The 12661-nt window shown below is 38.7% G+C and overlaps 1 protein-coding gene across 7 annotated transcripts in view; it reads left to right on the top strand.

Annotated features, from left to right (window-relative positions):
* The window catches only part of Hecw2 (HECT, C2 and WW domain containing E3 ubiquitin protein ligase 2), a 363407-nt gene that overhangs the window by 343795 nt on the left and 6951 nt on the right, over positions 1–12661 (top strand). The gene's annotated exons all lie outside the window — the stretch shown is intronic.

Here is a 12661-nt window from a genome sequence, read left to right as displayed (position 1 = left end):
CCCCCCCCCCCTCCCGGAATATTGTCTCTGTTGAAAAACTGGCTTCACAAAGAAGGTGGCAGCAGGAAAATTTCAGAATCCAAAGCTTAAAAATAAGTCTTGGGCAGTGTGGGGTTATTTTCTGTCTCTAGGGGGGATCATCTGGTGTCCGAGGCCTAGGGACAGAGGCAAAGTCCCCAGCCACCCATCTAGGAGATGTCACTCTCAATAGCGTCTGGTGTCCTGACCTGTGCTCGCCCAGGATGTTGGTGGGTAAGGAGCAGCAGGTCACAGGGGCCCCCTGACCCTCTGGGAGACAGAGCTCTCCCTGGGCAGACCCCAGGGATGAGGGTCAGTGGCCAGGGGAGAATCAACGACTGTCCCCGCCTGTGGTCCCTGAGGTCCTGGGGCAGGGATGCAGGAGGCAGCCAGTATCACAAGACGTCCCTGTCCGCAGCCAGGCCAGGCGCCTGGCTGAGCGAGGAGAAAGACGGAGTCCCTCCTCAGGGCCTGGCCCCTGTGCCTGGTTTCACTTCCTCCCCGACACCGCCTGGAAGGGGAGGAAGTGACACCCAAGGGAAGGCCGGGAAGTGAGGCTACCATCATCAAGTTCAGGGTGCGACAGCTCAGTCTGCCGCCCAACAGGCCCCATGCTCTGCTCCTCTTCATGGACCACATCCCTTCTGAGAGTCACGCCCTTCCCTTTATAGGCACAAGGACCCAGAAGTTCCAGAGACACGTCCATGTTTAGGCCCCCGGATCCAGAAGTGCCTCAGGTGCACGTCCATGTTTAGGCTCTAGGACCGGAAGTTCCTCAGACATCCATGTTTAGGCCCCCAGATCTGGAAGTTCCGAAAGTGCACGTCCATGTGTAGGCCCCTGGATCCGGAAGTACCACAGACATCCATGTTTAGACCCCCCGGATCCAGAAGTTCCTCAGGTTCACGTCCATGTTTAGGCTCTAGGACCAGAAGTTCCTCCGGCATCCATATTTAGGCCCACGGATCCAGAGGTTGCTCAGTTGCACGTCCATGTTTAGGCCCTTGGATCCAGAAGTTCCTCAGGTGCACGCCCATTTTTAGGCCCCCAGATCTGGAAGTTCCTCAGACACCCATGTTTAGGCCCCCAATCCGGAAGTTCCTCAGGTGTCCATGTTTAGGCCCACAGATCCAGAGGTTCCTCAGGTGCACGTCCATGTTTAGGCCCCTGGATCCCTGTAATTTCATTATTTAAAGAAATTTATTTTATTTATGCTTGGGTAATGGTGTTTTCCCTTTCAAACACAAATTTGTGTCTCAAAGCAGACGACATGGACTGAGTAAAGCTTTTCATTCTTCTGAGAAACTTAAGAACTAGCATTGAAGAAATAGGAGAGGGCAGACTACTTGTGTCACTTTTCTGATAAAATCTATTTCTGTAAAGCCACTGAAGTATACGGAATAAACTTTAACGATAAGCAGATGGATCAGCCATTCATATTTAATGACTGGAATTTTCATTAAACCTGATGAACAGACAAAGGTAATTTGGTATAGCCTCCTTTTCCTCATCTACCTTGGAGATCTGTAATTCTGAGGTTTAACTGAAATTATTCCTATAAAACACTTAACTATTCTCTCTGATCCTGTATAAGCATCCAGTTGGTAGAGGCTGCCATTGTAATTTGTGTCACTGCCATCTGTAATACATATTAGATGGTGGCATATTAGACAGAGCATTGAGATGGGAGTTAGAAGATATGGGTTCTGGTCTCACCTCTACCAACAGCTAGCTCTGGAACCTTCAAGATCACTTGATCACTGGGCTTCGGGTTGCTTATTTATAAAAGTCAGGAGGGGTTAGCAATTTAGGTTTGGTTGAGTAAGAGGTAACAGCAAAGAGCTGCTAGAGGATCTTGGGTCATGCTGTATTCACTCCTCTACTTCCTCCTGGTACCTCCAGGAAGTTCATGTGCTGACTCATTTTAAATGGTGGTGTTCCTCAGCATCATTGCATACACACAGTTGGGCAATAGGTGCTGTCATTTCTTCCTCTCTTCATATAAACCTAAGGCAGCTCTACATTCTTAGTTCTATCTAGATTATAAAATAGCACAAATGAAGATGGATTTATTCATCTCTATAAAATAGGAATGACAATCCCATGTTTAAAGAGTGTTTGGGATGATGGATATAAAAGTCCATATGGATGGTATATTTTCTTTGTTCTTTTTGAACATTTATCATGAATCTCTGAAAGTTGCCACTACTCTGTTATGAAGTGCTCCACAAAAAAAAAAAAAAAATACATTTGGGGAAAAAATATAAAAAGAAGAACTTTAATATGTAACAGTATTGTTTCATCAGAAGCAGTTTCTTTACTTACATTGTCATCACCCTCTATGAAATATAAAATATTAAAGAGGTTGTTTTAGATTACCAGGTCCATTTCTCCCACCCTCAGAACGGATACACTCAAACCATTTTCCTGCTTTTTCCTGATACATATAAATTGTAGAACTGAAGAATCAGTCTGAATCAACCTTGTCAACCCCAGTATACTTCTTTCTATTAATGATTCTGTATTTAACATGTAAGATGTGACATTGTATATACACACTGATAGAAAATGCACAAGTGTCCTTTTTACTTAAAAAAAAGAAAAAAAGAAAAAGTTTCCTCTAAGGAGTCTGGCAGGGTCTTGATCAGGAGTGGGAGGTTATAACCTGGAGAGTGAGAAGCAGCTCAAATCAGCATGATGAGGGAGAATATCTTGGTCTTTCCAGACATGAATGATTCAAAGCCTTTCATCCCTTCAAGCCAGCAAATACGGATCTCATTCTTCTCTCCAATTCCAACACCCTCTTTGTGGTAGCAGTGGGTAGCACTGCTCATGGAATGAGCCAAGAAGTATACTAAAGCATTTATGGCTATATGGCTGTCTCTAAGACCTGTGCGAGTTGGATCCATGGCTCTTTTTAATCCCTTCTGCTGTAATAAAGTAACTAGAGACTCTGCTGCTAAATAGTGGTAGAGACACAGGTTTTCCATGGAGATTTACAACCTGAACACATGACTGCATTTCTGCTTTGGAGTTGGCTGTTAGTTTAGCTCTGTGTTTCCATTTCTGTAGAAGACTTCCTGCCCCATGGTGCTCTGGTGGATTTTCTGAGAAAAGAGTAAATTCACTTTATGGGAATTTCTTTTAAATAGTTTTTTAAAAATGGACTGTTCACCTGCCAGTCTGGAAAATGCAGGGCAGCCCTCTCTCCAATCATGGTATAGACTTCCTGTGTTTATCCCTGAGGTTTTTTGCCAAGTGGGATGATGGGACGGAGGAGCTGGGGAGCCATAATCACTATGAAGGACTGATAGTTCTTGCTGAAAGGGAAATGCTAATTTTTGGAAAATGGTTGTGCCTGAAGATAAAGGAAATGCTGATACAAATCAAGAAATTGAATGTAAGATTTAACTATCAATTAGGGGTCTCAGAGAAACAGTTTTCGCAGTGTAATTAAACTATAAAAGATAAAATTATTTTCAAAGACTGAGAACTTTTTTACCTTAAAAAATCCCATTTTTTATCATAAAAACTTATTGCAAAAGTGATAGGAAATATATGTATATGTTAAAAATATATTAAATATAAATGTCTAAAAAAGTTTAAATATATACTTGTTTATATCAACCAAATATCTACTACTCTGTTAACATTTTGAAGTATATGTCTCCATTCATTTCTTCAGATACCCGTGCATGTGCACACATGTACATAAACATTTTAAAGCAAAAGTACAAGGTACAGCATGATCTGTTAGTAATCTGCCTTTTGTTTGCTACAAGTCACTAACCATGTACATCTTCCCATGTCATTAAATATTGCACTACAATATCATCTGTAATTAGGCTTTTCCTTCTCTGGTACAGAAAAACATTGTCTGCTGTCAAAGTAAACTGTCAGCTAGCAAATAAGAAAATAACTGAAATATAGTGCTACTTTTCTCAAAAAAAAAAAAATGGTGAGCCCTGGAAGAACCCCTTGTGTCACCTCTTTGCTATATTTGCTCTGAAGCTTTCCTCCTTGTTTTCCCCAGTTCCTGCCACCTGCTGATTAGTGATAAAAAAGGTGGCTTTTGATTTTGGGAGGAAACTGTCAGAAGATTCTAATAAAACAGTTTGTTCCTTAGTTTAGTTTCTGGGCTCTCTTCAACTCCTTTCTCCTTTGCCTTCCCAATAATACTTACAATATTTGCTACCATTGAATCAGCATGTACTAACTAAAATATGCCAGAGATAACTCATAATAATATCATATCAAACATCACTTAAATGTGCTTTATCTTTTGGATTGGTCTTTACTTTGGAAGGTGGGTAAAGTTATAAAAATTGATCATGTATAAAAAAATGAAGTTAAAAATTGAAGCTATTGAAATAATTTATGAAATGTAATGGACTGAAAGGAGGGTCACTTGCTGCTTGCAACAGAGAATAGCATAATCCAAGCCCAACCGACTAATGGACCTTGAAACCTGCTTCATACATCATATTTTAAAGTGTATTTGTGGGTGACAGGTATCACAACTATTAAAGAATAATTATTCCCCTCCCCTTGGCCTCAAGAACAAAAACTAGTTTGGGTTCATCTGTCCACCATCCTAGTCTGCACCACAGTCACCTCTCCGGGGACCAGAGTAGCCTACTGGCTGAATGCCCTGCTTCATCCTGTGTGCCTTTCATCAACGAACCTGCACTCAGCAAGCACTGTGATCTGCTGTCTTTAGGTCACCTCCTCCTCCGCTTGTACCCTCCAGGGGCCTAGATTAAATCCAGATTCCTTCCAAGCACTTACAGGTGGGGGACCTGGTCAAGCTGCCACTCTAACCTCAGCATATATAGTCTCTCACCCACAACAGCCACCAACCTCCTGGCTAGTCCTCAAACAGTCTAGACCCAATTCTGTTTCAAGAATCTGGAACTTACTGCCCAGACTCTTTCCTGCTAGTTCTTTCTCATCCCTAGGAAGATAGCATAGATGTAATTTCTGCAAAAGGCCCACCTCACTTTTTTACCCAGTGTGCCTGTCACTCTGTCACACTTCATTTCCTTCATAAAACTTAAACTAATTTGATTATCATGTTTAGTTATTGATTATCCCTCTCCTATTCTAGAATATAACCCTGGGAGAACAAGGGCCTTATTTGAGTTGAACATGGCTTTGTCCTTACCACTGAACCTGACACCTAACACTCAATGAATATTGTTTTCAGTGAATTGTTAAACTTGAGGGATGACTTTGGACTACTCCAGACAAGATATTTCAAAAGCACTTTTATATTTATATAATCATATGAATAGTTGAGGGCAGATACTAGTAATTATATTACAAAGTTTTAAAGACTAAGTGAGATAATATATGCAAAGTGCTTAAAATGAGGCCTAACACATCATTCAGTAAATTTAGCCATTATTACTGTTGCTCCTAATATCTATCATCCAGGGTTGGCATTGTATTTTACAATCTTTAGTTGTGTGAAAAATGTGCTATATCCACCCAAGATATTTACATTTTGTTTGGAATTCCAGGAGTTCCCGACTCTGGAAATGTTCTTCCTGTAAAAAATTATATGTAACATTCTTCCTCAGAGCCATCCATGGGTGAAGAAGTTATCTGCTCACTATAAATTTTTTGTTTTGGGGGGATTTTTTTGGTACTAGGAATTGAACCCAGGGACACTTAACCACTGAGCCACATCCCTAGCCCTGTTTTATATTTTATTTAGAGACAGGGTCTCGCTGAGTTGCTTGGGGTCTGGCTGAGTGGCTGAGACTGGCCTCGAACTCACAATCCTCCACTTTAGCCTCCTAAGTTGCTGGGATTACAGGCATGTGCCACCGCGTCCAGCAAGAGGTTATCTGCTCAGAATGAATAGTTTGAAGAGTTTCTTCAGCAGGTTATCCACCTGTACAGGAATTTCCCTATAGGAGTATTCCACACTGCATTTACAAATTCAGGTGCATATTTACTAAGGTGGCCTAATGAGACATTGAAATAAGCAATAATATGATAATCAATCTAATTTCTCTAGTCAGCCAATAGAAATTTATACTTGCTTATTATATGCAAAACCTTGTGGCCATTAGAAGTTGATCTCTGTTTATGTGGAGGACCTTAAAACACAGAGAGGGGAGTATTAGATATTTGCATGAACAGATAGTCAGCATCATTATCCACAAAAATGATATGAAAAATGAGTAGCTTGAGTACTAAGTACTGTTGAATTCCTTTCCAATAGTTCACACTGAATACCTTGTGAGGTCAAGGGTTGTGCTGTGCTGCCATAGGTGACACAGGTATTTGTGATTGAGTCTGAATAAGAATTCCTCCTCTAAACCTTATGGTCTCTTAAGAATATACTAATGAGGGTATTAGAGAAATTATGACTATTTTAAAATTTTTTAACAAGTTTTACCTTTATTTGTGTTAACAAAGCTATGTAGGCTAACAGAACTGCCACTGGGCTACTTTAATTGAATCTTATTGCTCTGTGTGATTAGTAACTTTGGATTATTCATGGTGATTACAAGCTCTTGATTAATGATTTATCCTCTACCCATTTCCTATATTCCTCCTCATGCTTAATGGCCCCTCTGCCGTCCCCCCTCAGCACACCCAGTCATTAACTCCTGTTCACCCATGAATTAAATTGGAAAGGTCCTTGAATGAACACACCTGACTTGCAGATGTGGCCTTGCCTCCCCATCTGGCCACAGGTCCAACCTTGGCTCCTGTCACTTGCATTTCTCAGATTTCCTGGTGCTGCTTTCTCACACCCCAGGCAATCTGCTAAGAACACCCTTTTCCTTGTTGATCCAGAAAAGCTCTGTACACCTACAAATCCTTCAAGCCTTGGCATGGAGAGTCTTCTATAAAGCTTTCCCCAACTCTGTGGAGCAGACTTATAACTCATTGTATTATTGTTTGTATGCTGAGCCCTAATTGCCCACAGGAATCTTTTGGATTAAACAAAGGTGTCTCAGTCTTCTGAGGAATTGCAGCCCTAAACTAGGGCTCACAGTTTATCACGCAGAGGCAAAGGAAGGCTAGATTTCAGTGCCACTTGCCCCAGGTAGATTCCCTAGTACAGAGCACAGGCTGCACAGCCTGCAGGGCTCCCTTTTGCTGTGTATTTGCAGGCAGAGTATAAACTTCTTGAGGACAGAGATCAGACTTCTCATTCTCATCTACCAGGGGACAGCTGAATGTTCAGCATATAGTATATACACAGTAAGTGCTTGTTCAGTAAGTGAAGGAATAAATAAAATGTAATGCTAATTGAAAAATTAAATTTTATTCATCAAATCATTTTGCATGGGGATGACAAGCTTTCCCAGTATGGGATCTTCAAGGAGAAAAATAATGAGAGATTCTGAAATTGAAAGAACTTAAATTCTGCCTGACAACCTATTGGCTCCAAATTAGGGCACCCCAAAAGGCCAGAAAAGGAGAGAAGGAGAAGAAACACCAGGACCTTTGCAGATACTCAGAAGAAGCCCAGCTTTGACTGTTGTAGTGTGTGACCATGACAAAAACTTCAGGCTCACCTGATCTCCTTAAGGAAGCCTGTGAACATACTTTCACATCAGTAAAATTTGGACTTGCCAGATCATTAGATTGGGAATATGCCTATTTTCAAAGAAATCTTGGCATTGGAAATTGATATATTTCAAGATTCCTTAGGATCCTCTAGAATGGTCTTAAGTATTTTTGGTTGATCAATTGCTTGATGAAGGAGTGCAAATAGGAGTAATAAAAATGAAATATGAAGGGTTGCACAATACTGTCAATTAAGAAAATAAGGGAGTTAACACTTTCTAAGTTGTAATGCAGATAAAAAGAATTTATTTGATGCAAAGGCATTTTATTTCTAAGACTATCTACTAGATAACATAAGGTACATGATTTTCTCTTTCTTTCCTCTCATTTTAAAATCTTAAACACAGAAATCACTTCTGGAAGAATGAGAAATAAATGAATAAATACATTCACACAGAGGAAGCAGCACATTAATCAATTAGCTGACCTATGGAAATATAATTGTGATATTTTTGGCTTACTGGATTTGGATAACTGACTTTTCAATCTACAGGGAAAAAAGGGGGTATTAATACATGAGCTCCCTGTTAACATTTGAAGGATTCAGAAAGCACTATGAGATCTATTAAGTCAGACCAGATATATGGAGGGTTTTTACATCTTGATATTTATGCCAGAAGATTTCCTGAAGATGTGTTTAGACCTGTTCTCCTTGAGTGGTCTTGGTTGGATAGATAAAAAAAAAAAAAAAGCTAAATTCATTATAAACTTTAGTGTGACTGGCTTTGAAAGATTTGGAAAATGTTCTTTTACTGAGACAGAATAGCTGGACAGGCTTTTGCTGCCAATATCAACACAGTCCAAGGGCCCTCCTGTTATTTTCTACTAGAGTTTTCTTAGGACATGGAATGGGGTGGGGGTGGAGGGTGTGAAAAGCCTCAGAGGATTTTGTTTTGTTTTGCCTTTTTATTCCTTTCTTGGCTCATATAGCAAGTTGATGGTAAATATTGGGCAATTCATTTAACCACACTCTTCCTCAATTTCCTCATTAGTAATACTGTCTTGTTTATAAGCAGTTTTGAAATTTTTGCAAGCACACAAAATGTTGGTGTGCATGTCCAATGTAGATATCTTGTTTCTAATTTACTTGATGTCTCTCCAATAGTGGGGACAACCTATATCAGACTTGCTTAAAATAACTGTTAGAATGCAGATCCCCAGGCCCACCCCAAATCTTCTCAAGGGGTGTAACTAAAAGTCCCTGTTGTAAACAAAAGTCCCTGTTGTAAACAACTCATTGGCTGATTCCAAAGCACTCCAAAGTAGCTCTGTTTTCTGGTAGGCCTGAGATTGAACTAGATAGTTTGATCACTTAAAAATCCCCTGGTATCTCCCAAGATTTTTCTGGACTGACCCAATCTTGACCATTTTCCTCAGAGCTGCTGCATATTAAGATTGAACCACTCATTTAAAAAATACCTGAAGCTTATTTTGTGAATTCCTCTCCATATGTAACCAGGTAGGATGTTGAGGACTAGCAGCTCGTAGTCAGGCCTGGGATGAAATTATCACTCAAGCTTTCAAAAGTAAAAGAATGGAGCCAGTGTGCAGAAAATCACCTGCTTTCACTTTAATGTTGGACTTTCCCTAGAAGACCCAAAGTTGAGGTCTTATTCTTGATTTGGCCACTGATTCAGCTTTGACCTCGGGAAAACCATTTAGTCTTTCACACAGTTTTCCCTTCCACAGTATATGCTGTCTCCATCCATCCTCATGAAGCCTTTTCCAGAGGAGCTGTTCAGTTTTTTTCAGAAGGAAAGTTGTGTTGTGGTAACTATATGTTATGTAAGCAGATGTAATTTAAGAAGGAGTGATGACCTTAGATTATATAGCAATAATGGTGATTATATCTTATGACTAAAGAAGAGTGAAAAAGATTGATCAGTACTTCCCTTTGTATTGAGAATTGAAAAGAGTGCCCTAGCTCATGAATTTACTGGATAATGCACTATGGTACCTATAAAGAGATAACAGGAACTGCAAAGAAATATGCAGAATTTCTGTTTCTTTGCTCAGACACCTAGAAGCATGTAAGGGCAGCTACTTACCACCAGCTTTGCCTCGCCACCTTCCCTTTAAAGACAATTCTACTGTTTCACATTATCATCACAGTTGCTACCTTTCTTAGATGCTTCATGACCTTGAAACTTGTTACTTGTTTTCTATTGCTGCAAAACAAATTATATCAACTTAGTGGTTTAAAACAACACACGTCTTTCTATGGGGCAGGAGTCCAGGCACTGCTTGGTTGAGTTGTCTGTTCAGTGACACACATGGCTGAAGTCAAGGTGATAGCTGGGCTATGTTCTCATCTGAAGGCTCAACTATGGAAAGATCTACTTCCAAGCTCCCTTAGGTTGTTGGCAGCATTCATTCCTTAAAGCTGTGAATTTCATAGCAACTCGCTTCTTCAAATCCAGTAATAGAGTCTCTCTTTATTTTCTAGCATGTGTACAAATCAGTAAGAAATCCTAAGGCTTTAGAAGATGAATGCATTTCACACCCATTAGAATGGCTATTATAAAAGTAAAATTTTTGTAAAAACCGAAATAAGTGTTGGCAAGGATATAGAGAAATTGCAACCCATGTGTACTATTGGTGAGAATATAAAATAGTATGGCCATTAAGGAAAATAGTATGGTGATTCCTGAAAATATTAAAAATAGAATTACCATATGATCCAGTAATTCTAATTCTGCATATACACCCCCAACACAAGTTGAAAGCAGGAACTTAAACATATTTTTATATCCATGTTCATAGTAGAATTATTCACAATAGCCAAAAGGTCGAAGCAATTCATGTTCATCAATGGATTTATGGATAATGGTGTGTGTGTGTGTGTGTGTGTGTGTGTGTGTATGTATAATGAAATATTATTCAGCCTTAAAAAGGAAGGAAATTCTGACCCAAACTCTGATATGAACCTTGAAAACATTATATTAAGTGAAATTAACCAGACACAATGGACAAATGTTTCAAGTACATAGAATAATAAAAATCATAGAGACAAAAAGTAGACTGGTAGGTTCCAGGGGCCAGAGAAAGGGAGAAACAGGGGGTTTAGGGCTTCAGTTTTACAAGATGAAAAAGTTCTGTGATGCTTGATGATAGTGGTTGCCAAACAATGTAAATGCACTTAATGCTTACAATGGTAAATTTTATGTTTTGTATATTTTGCCATAGTAAAAACATTAAAAAGAAAAGATGAAATGAATATAAAGATCACAAAACAGGCAGTTTAACAAGTAAGCAGACTTGGGGAAAGATACTCAATCTTTTGATAACTAAAAAGGTAAAAATGAAAAAAATAACAATGATACACCATATTTTAGCCTAATTGGATAATGAATGTGTACCTGTCACACATAGCCTGGCATATAATTCTGTTCCAAACATTTCACTTTTCTACTTCTTCAGCTCCCTCTAGAACAGAGATCAAAGTCTTCACTTAATATTTTTATTCCAGTGTTTCCCATGAGATAAGATGTTAAACTCCTGAGACTCTTTTAATATGCTCATTGAATTTTTAAAAATTAGGTTCTAGTATAAGGAGGTATAATAAGAATTACATTAACTGCATTTCTGAAATATTTATTGTATCCAAAAAAAGGTGCTTGACTGCAACTAGTAGATGATTTCCTCCAGTATATCTCAGAGTCTGTAGTGTCAGGATCAGTAAATTAGGTCAAACTATTTCAATGTTCTAAAATTGATATTCTTTAAAATATAACAGAGAGAGACCCTGCACATTCCTATTTCTAGTAAGTTATATGAACATATACCTGCTTTATTACCTCTTTATTGTCTCACGGTTTCTGTGGGTCTTGTTATCTTTTGGCAATTTATTGGAGGCAGATTAAATCTTTTTGATAACAAAAAAATGTAACTAAAAATATGTGTTATTAACTAGTCAAGAACTATGAACCAGGCACCTCGTAAAGCATTTTTCTGTTATTTGACTTTAATACATCCTTCTGAGACAAGTTATATTATTCCCTTTTGACCAGTGAAAAAATTGAGGCTCAGAATGCTAATAACTCACTGCAAATCACACAGCTGTGTACAAAGTTTAAATAAATCAAAGTCTCTCCAACTCCCAAAGTTCTGATCTTCCCACTGTGCTACCCCACATTTAAGAATATTAATTACATTTGTTTTATAAGTAAAAAGTTAGAAGTAAAAATTTAAGCACATTACCTTTTAGAAATAGCCTGTTAATAATCATAGATTCTAAAATTTTGTGTTGATTCAGGAGCATTTCTTAAGTCAAAATTGTTTTAGCTTCAGCTGAAAAGCTGTTACACATTCAGAATCAAATGCTTCCTATTCCATGTCAAAAGTACAGATTTGCTTCCTGATAAGATGTACTATTTGGAGACTGTCTATTTTTTATTGTGATTCAGGTGCAAATAACAGGAAAACATTTTTTTTCCTATCTTGGCAAAGGGGAGTATTTCTAAAAAAGAATACTTAATGTAATGGTGATTTAAATGGCCATTTTTCTGCATTGTGAACGGGGAGAAGACAGATTATGGTGCAAGATTCAAAGAAGTAACAATGGTCTACTGACTTTAATAGAAAACTCCAGCCAAGGACTTTCCCAAAACTCTGAGATGTGAGACTGATCTTCAGAGACATCTAGTTCTCTTCCCTGCCCAAGAAAGTGGGAAAAAATGCCAAACCTCAGATTCAGAGAAACATCCAGGCCAATGCCAGTGCTGAAAATGAATGACTTATATTCATGTCTTTGAAAAAGTCTAAAAGAGAACAACGAAAACCTAAACTAACCTTTGTAATTCTTACACACTCAACAAACAATAATAATATATATGTAATATAGCTTTTAAACGGTTGTGAAAATGGAAAAAAAATAAATACTACTTCTCTTAGGGAAACCAAATCTGATTTTTTTTTTTCTTTTTTGCCAGCAAGATTGAACCCAAGGGTACTTAACCACTGAACGGCATTCCCATCCTCTTTATATTTTTTTAATTTTGAGACAGGGTCTCACTAAGTTGCTTAGGGCCTCACTAAGTTGCTGAGGCTG

This window comes from Marmota marmota, unplaced genomic scaffold (assembly GCF_001458135.2).
Source record: "Marmota marmota marmota unplaced genomic scaffold, marMar, whole genome shotgun sequence".
Lineage (NCBI taxonomy): Eukaryota > Metazoa > Chordata > Mammalia > Rodentia > Sciuridae > Marmota > Marmota marmota.
The sequence above is the reverse complement of the archived record's forward strand: the minus strand, read 5'-3'. Positions and strand labels throughout refer to the sequence as shown.